Source organism: Thalia democratica, chromosome 7 (genome assembly GCF_965202585.1).
Source record: "Thalia democratica chromosome 7, ktThaDemo2.hap1.1, whole genome shotgun sequence".
In the NCBI taxonomy this organism is placed as follows: domain Eukaryota; kingdom Metazoa; phylum Chordata; class Thaliacea; order Salpida; family Salpidae; genus Thalia; species Thalia democratica.
Window position 1 is genome coordinate 28,851,784 of NC_139171.1, and position 7,899 is coordinate 28,859,682.

Consider the following 7,899-nt stretch of genomic DNA (forward strand, 5'->3'; position numbering starts at 1 on the left):
AAGATGTTAACATTGACAATAATACTTTTATAACGTACCCATTTTTGTAAGTGTCCTTAAGGTTTTTTAGTAAATATTTAGTATTGCATATATCTCTGAGCTTATGTAAAATATTAAGTATTTCATTAAGCTGCCTTAAATGTGTCAATTTTAAATTTAAAAAGCTAAAGCATGTTGCGCAAGTTAGATGATTAGCATGAAATTATAATAAAGGAATTGCTTCCTTGTTGGTGATACTTACCTTATTCAATATATTTGAATGCTTGTTAAGCATTCAGCCTAAATGACTAGCACAAGCGTGTAAGTGAACGATTGTGACTGACGTCATAATAAAAACACCACTACATGGCGCCCCGCCAGCACAGTGATTGTGAGAATTTAGGGTTTATTAATCTGATCAAACATATAGAGTTTATTTTGTCAAAAGATTTTAAAAACTAAAGTTCAACTTTCTAGAAGTACTTATAAAATATGTTAAGTTTTTGTTTTCATTTCAACCAACTGTTATATTCTTAGAGAGATTACAAGCAAAAAATCGGAAAACAAAAGATAAACTTATATTTATATTAACTGCTCTCATCATTTAAAAAAAGTCATACAGTTAAAAAAGCAATTAAAGTTAATGATACCAACAACAAAACTGATCTCGCAGTTTTTGTGTTCGAGTAAATAAAGTAAGTTAACACAATTAGTCCCTGGTCTTCATGCCAATTTGTAAATAGTCCAAAAAAAGACGTCAGCGGTAGAATTTTGGTTATCTTCACCCCGATAAGCACACCCGAAAACTTATTGAAAAGCATTCCACATTAGTTGTGAGCCTAGTCTGAACATTTTTAGTGTGTTTTAATGGACAGAATAATTTTTATTAAGCATTATGTGGAATTTTTTTAGTTTTGGTCAGTATTTATGGTTGGGCCACCCCTTAATACTCTGTTTATCTGACAGTTATTGCAAAAGTTTTGTTTTTAACATGTAGCCTGATGCTTATGCTACGTCCTGACAAACTTTTACATGTTTTCATTAATGTTTTTTGGTCTATTTTGCTTTTTATGTGGGTCCCATTAAATGACAACCTTTTAAAACTTTAACACTCATAACTTGCTCAATTTTATAGCAATTAATTTACTTTTTTTTTTTTTGTGTAGCTTTGTACGTGGAAGCTAAAAATTATATTCTTTACCACTTTTAAGTCTTCTGTAAGCGACATATTTAAAAAAATGTTAATATTTTGCACATTTTTAATTTCAACTAGAAGTATCTAGTATTAACAAAGGGGAGTTTCCCATACTTGACATTTTTCAAATTTTTTTCAAGGAAGTATTAATTTAGATCAATTGCAGCCGTTTTAAAAAACCATCTATTAACTGAGTATCTAACTACATTTTAAGATGTTAACATTGACAATAATACTTTTATAACGTACCCATTTTTGTAAGTGTCCTTAAGGTTTTTTAGTAAATATTTAGTATTGCATATATCTCTGAGCTTATGTAAAATATTAAGTATTTCATTAAGCTGCCTTAGCTGTGTCAATTTTAAATTTAAAAAGCTAAAGCATGTTGCGCAAGTTAGATGATTAGCATGAAATTATAATAAAGGAATTGCTTCCTTGTTGGTGATACTTACCTTATTCAATATATTTGAATGCTTGTTAAGCATTCAGCCTAAATGACTAGCACAAGCGTGTAAGTGAACGATTGTGACTGACGTCATAATAAAAAGACCACTAGATGGCGCCCCGCCAGCACAGTGATTGTGAGAATTTAGGGTTTATTAATCTGATCAAACATATAGAGTTTATTTTGTCAAAAGATTTTAAAAACTAAAGTTCAACTTTCTAGAAGTACTTATAAAATATGTTAAGTTTTTGTTTTCATTTCAACCAACTGTTATATTCTTAGAGAGATTACAAGCAAAAAATCGGAAAACAAAAGATAAACTTATATTTATATTAACTGCTCTCATCATTTAAAAAAAGTCATACAGTTAAAAAAGCAATTAAAGTTAATGATACCAACAACAAAACTGATCTCGCAGTTTTTGTGTTCGAGTAAATAAAGTAAGTTAACACAATAAGTCCCTGGTCTTCATGCCAATTTGTAAATAGTCCAAAAAAAGACGTCAGCGGTAGAATTTTGGTTATCTTCACCCCGATAAGCACACCCGAAAACTTATTGAAAAGCATTCCACATTAGTTGTGAGCCTAGTCTGAGCATTTTTAGTGTGTTTTAATGGACAGAATAATTTTTATTAAGCATTATGTGGAATTTTTTTAGTTTTGGTCAGTATTTATGGTTGGGCCACCCCTTAATACTCTGTTTATCTGACAGTTATTGCAAAAGTTTTGTTTTTAACATGTAGCCTGATGCTTATGCTACGTCCTGACAAACTTTTACATGTTTTCATTAATGTTTTTTGGTCTATTTTGCTTTTTATGTGGGTCCCATTAAATGACAACCTTTTAAAACTTTAACACTCATAACTTGCTCAATATTATAGCAATTAATTTACTTTTTTTTTTTGTGGAGCTTTGTACATGGAAGCTAAAAATTATATTCTTTACCACTTTTAAGTCTTCTGTAAACGACATATTTATAAAAATGTTAATATTTTGCACATTTTTAATTTCAACTAGAAGTATCTAGTATTAACAAAGGGGAGTTTCCCATACTTGACATTTTTCAAATTTTTTTCAAGGAAGTATTAATTTAGATCAATTGCAGCCGTTTTAAAAAACCATCTAAAACCACCATAAAATTATACAAGGTGTTTTAAGCGAAAAAAAAACTAAAACAGCTTTTTATGTGTGAATTTGAAAAGTTAGTTTCATTCGATACAAGGACTGTAAATTTTACCAGGATTTTATTTGTTGTTTATAGTACTTTTAGTTTTATTATTTTTAATAAAGATTACTTCGTAGTTTTTCCTACCTATAGTTTAATACAAAATCTATGCTTAACTCTTCCTTTTCTTTAATTTTAAGTAAAAAAAGTCTACGAAAATATGAACATGATAATTAAATAAAATGATAAAATTTTAATAAAAAAAAATATATCGATCAACGACTAATAAAGTACTATTAATGATTAAAAATAAATTTTGTTACTACTTATTGTTATGAGTATGTTTTCTACTAAGTTCTTAAAGATTTGATCAGACACTTATATCATAATATAAATAGTTTAATTTTACACTAGTTTTGTAAAAATCTACTATTTTAAGTAAAGTATTTACCCTACTTAAAAAGCCTAGCCAGCCCATAGTACATTTAATTGATGTTTTTATCTAACGAACATTTTTTAGTTATGATATTTTAATATTAAATAACAAGTGTGGTGGATATTGGTATTAAGGCTTTACAAAATATTTATTATAAAGTTTATTTAATTGTTTTAATATTTTTTTGTTGTCAAAAAATTAACAAACTTATTTCTAAAAAAATCTGAAAAAAACATTTGAATAGTTTTTAATGCTATGTTAATGTTGGTCTTTGTACACTTCTTGATTTTGTAACGAGCTATAAAATTAGGAATTTTATTAGCATTTTACAAACCTTTTAATTTTATCAATATAATATATAATTAGTGAAAATAAAGTTTTTTTAGTAAAAAAAATCAGTTATTAGTATCTACAAACCTTAAATTTGACGAACTTTATAATATTCTTCACTAAACTGATATTATTTTTTTATAAAGACCTACTGAATATATAAAAAAAAACTCATTTATCTACCTAAAAAACTTAAATAATTAGAATATCTTCATTTATTTATTTGTTTTATGACATTGGTAGCATAATTAAGCTAATGAAATTTTTCTTAGAATTTACATTCAAAGATGGTGCTCACCAAGATTACTGTAAAACAGTTAGAACTACTTAAGTTAATAGAATAATTTTATTGTAAGCTATATATCGTAAGAATTATAATTATGTAGAAATATTTGGTAAATTAACTCAATTAAAGTCTGGTTGACAGTGAGATTTAATTTTAGTATACACATTAAACAATAATATGCATCTTTTAATTTAATAAAGTTTTATTTTAATTTGATCTTAGTAGAACTTGTATAAATATAAGATTTTAGTTTTTGAAAACTACTTCACTAAACATAGAATTTTTTTTTCGTAAAATAGCTTAAACTGAATAAAATTATTTAATGTCATTTAAACGCTTAACATTAATGTAGCTATCGAAACTTTTTTTTTTAGATTTAGCTAAAAAAGTTTTGAATAATGCTTTTACACGAACTTTTTTATAATTTATTATTTTACCACTAGTTCTTTTACAGGTATTTGTTAAATTTTACAGTCAAATATGTCATCATCTGGAGAAGAAAAGTTTGCTGGTAATCCCGAAAGAAAAATTGAGGAAGATTCGCTTGAAGGACCACCTGAAAAGAAAGCGAGTGATGAAGTTCAAGCGGTAGAAGTTAAAAGGAAACCGAAAGATTTTGCAGCAAAAAAACTTGCAGAAGAGTTTAAAAAATTAAACCAACCAGATAACATAAGAGTTCGATTGAAGGAACACAACCTGTTTGAATGGGAAGCTATGATCCAAGGACCTGATGGCAGTCCATATGAAGGTGGAACTTTTTTGTTGGACTTGAATTTTACTGAACACTATCCATATATGCCACCAAAAATCACTTTCAGAACCAAAATCTACCATTGTAATGTAGATTCTGACGGTTCCCTCAGTATTCTAGATCGGACTAAAGGGTCTCAATGGTCTCCAAGTATACTTGTAGAGCACATTTTGTTGACTATTTTATCACTTCTGAATGACTGTGATTATGAAATGCCTCTTCGGCCAGAAGTAGCAGCTCAGTACGTGAACGATCGCGAAGAACACGACAGAATTTGCAGGGAATGGACAAAGAAATACGCAACTGAGGAATCTGCTTAGCTATCACCTGAGTTTTATTGGATGCATTTGTTCTGTTTGTGTAATGTTACTTGTTTGAAACAGTTTAGTTAACCAAATTGTATCTTATACTGTTAAGTTTAAATTTATTTAATTGTTTATTTGAAGTTTGTATTTGTGAAAATAAACCAAGCTCGGTTAAATTTAATACTTTTGATTTTTTTAGATTAGAAAACTGATTTAAATTTAAAATTATACATTTCAATTTTTATAACGGTGTAGGTTATAATCTCTGACACTAAGTAGATTTCTATTGCTAATAATTTCTTATGTTTTTGACTACAAATTTTAACAAAGTCCTGTTAGTAGATTTTAAGTTTTCTAATTTATATTTTATTTACTTGCTGATAATTGAAAAAGGATTAGGAGGTTTAAATTATATAATGTTTAGAACAAATATTATGGTCATGTTTTCAGTAATTAACTGTGAACATTGTTGTTTCTTAACTACTCTGCCTTTTAAATTTAGTACCAGTTGCTTCAGTGTAAATGCTTTAGTGTTTTAAAATGCTTTTAATTTTTTGTTCAAAAAGTTTGAGGATAATTATAAAATGTTAAGTATCAAATTTATCTAAAACAGGGTCGGCAAACTGCGGCCCGCGGGCCAATTGCGGCCCTTGAAGGGTATATCTGCGGCCCGCGAGCACGTTTATTTTTTGAATGGTATGCGGCCCGCGAAAAAAAATTCTGTGGCCCGCGAGCATGTAAATGTGGCCCGCTGAGCAAAAATATATTCTAAGTTTCATTTTTTATGGTAAAAATGCTGTAGTTTGTTTAGATTTGATTAGTTTCATTTAAACTCCCTGTATAAAATTTTTAAACAATTAAAATGCTTCACTCCTTTGGATTAAACAAGTAAAAAAGACAGATTAGCCTTCGAGCTGTGTTTTATAAAAATTTTCTTTATACCATAAAAAATTATGATGTGAAAAAACAGTCTTAAAAATACTTGGACTCAGTTATTTATATAACACCTATTAAGTAAGTGAACAAAATGCAAATGTTTTCCCTTGTTTACAAAAGTAATGCACAGTAACTGAAAAAAATGTCATTTCTTTAAAGTTTATACATTTCGTTTAATATGTAACTTATACCTATAATATTTTATCACTGTATTTAAGTGTACATAAAAATATTAAAAGTAATATAATAAAAAGAAATAAGGTTTGTTTTATTTAGATTTTAACATATTTTGAATGTTATATAAGTTTTTTGTGTACTTTAAGTTATTTCCTAGGCACACCTTTGTACAGAGAAGTTCATTTTTAAACCACTTTGTAAACATTATTTAAGTCAGATTTGGTTCAATTTAAGCATAATTTTCGATTATAATTGTTTTTACATAAAATATCTAAAAGTGTATAGACACATTTAAAACAATAAATATAACATAGTTACATTATTTTTGTTCAGTATACATTTTTAATTTACAAACAAAGCTTTTTGGAAACTTGAGTTAATTTCTTTGCATTGCACACTTATATACACAGATGTTCTTTTTTAGAATTACCTATTTGATACAAACAAGATTTAGGTATAATAAATTTGTTGAGTCTGTTTATTATCAATAAAAATAGTTTAAATTTAAGCAAATAAACAAAACATTGTCACACACTCAGACTAAGTCAGACTAGTTTATAAACTTTTCAAATATCAGGCCAGTTTAGGCATTTTTCAGTTTTTGACTTAAATTTTTTGTTTTATTCTAAAATGTAAGGATAGTTTTTATGATGTACGTTTTGTTCATTTCACAGTTTTGGTTTTAATTATGATATATTTTAAGTTTTAAGTCTTGCAGCTGCTATAAATGGAAGTATTATTTTTATTATTATATACATATAAATGAGAACAATCATTGTTGCCCAAAAATCTTGAACTTTGAAAAAGACTTAAAATTTGACAATTTGGCAAAAATAATCTTGAACTTGAGAATTTTCGAAAACACCTTGAGTTTTAAACAATTTTTACCTGTAAAGTAATGAAATTTCGACTTTATAAAAAAGATTTCTCAACAATTTAATTTATTAAAAAACACATTTAAAATCGCCTAACAGTATCTTTTTAATGTTGCTATACTATTTTAGACAGTTTTTTTTTACTTTAAACTTAATTTTATACTAAAATTAGATTACAAAACTTGCACTTTTCAAAATATGGAAGAAATTCAGAAAACCTGGTTAAAAAATTCTTAAAAACCTTTAGCAACCCTGAAACTGTTTACATTCTTTCTAAGAGTTAAAAATAGCACAAATATTTTATGTTTGACATATGTCATGTGTAAACAACATAATAAAACTTTTTTTCACAAAATATGTTATTATGGTAATTTTAAGTATAATGACCAACTGTTTCAATTTTCTTGTCTTTAACACCCCTTGTAAGTAATCAGATTCATATAGTTTCGCAGTATAATGTTCTTGACCTCCTTAATAAATATATGTAAACCTTATACAGAAATTACCATAGTATTTTGTTTGACATGTAGTTTATACCTAAGTTACTCTTATAAATGTTTTAACACTACATGTTATATTTGAGTGTACACAAAAATATTTAAAATAACACAACAATAAGTAATAGTGTTTATTTCATTTTGGTTTCACACGTTTTGATTTTTTTAGAAGTTTTATGTGTATTTTAAATTCATTTCTAACCACACCATTGTACAGAGATGCTTATTTTTAAACCACAAATTTAAGTAGGACATGAGCTAGTAAAAATACCTGAAATAAATATTCTCAGATGATCAGCATTTGGTTTTGCTTTCATCTTAATAGATCGATTAAAGTCCCAATTTGATTTGTTTGACTTTGAAATTTCAGAAATTGCCTAAAAGCGTTTTTTTTTTTGTCACTGAAAAAATTAACAAAATACTTTTACTACCACCAACACAAGTTCTTTAAAAAAGTTTTGAAATCTGAACGGTTCCTCTTTTTAAGTATTTACTTTTGCTACTTAATAACTTACCTTGACAA

The 7,899-nt window shown here is 27.1% G+C and overlaps 1 pseudogene; it reads left to right on the forward strand.

Annotated features, from left to right (window-relative positions):
- The first annotated feature begins 4,315 nt into the window (after nt 1-4,315).
- LOC145841227 (uncharacterized) lies at nt 4,316-4,906 on the forward strand (annotated as a pseudogene).
- The last annotated feature ends 2,993 nt before the right edge of the window (nt 4,907-7,899 follow it).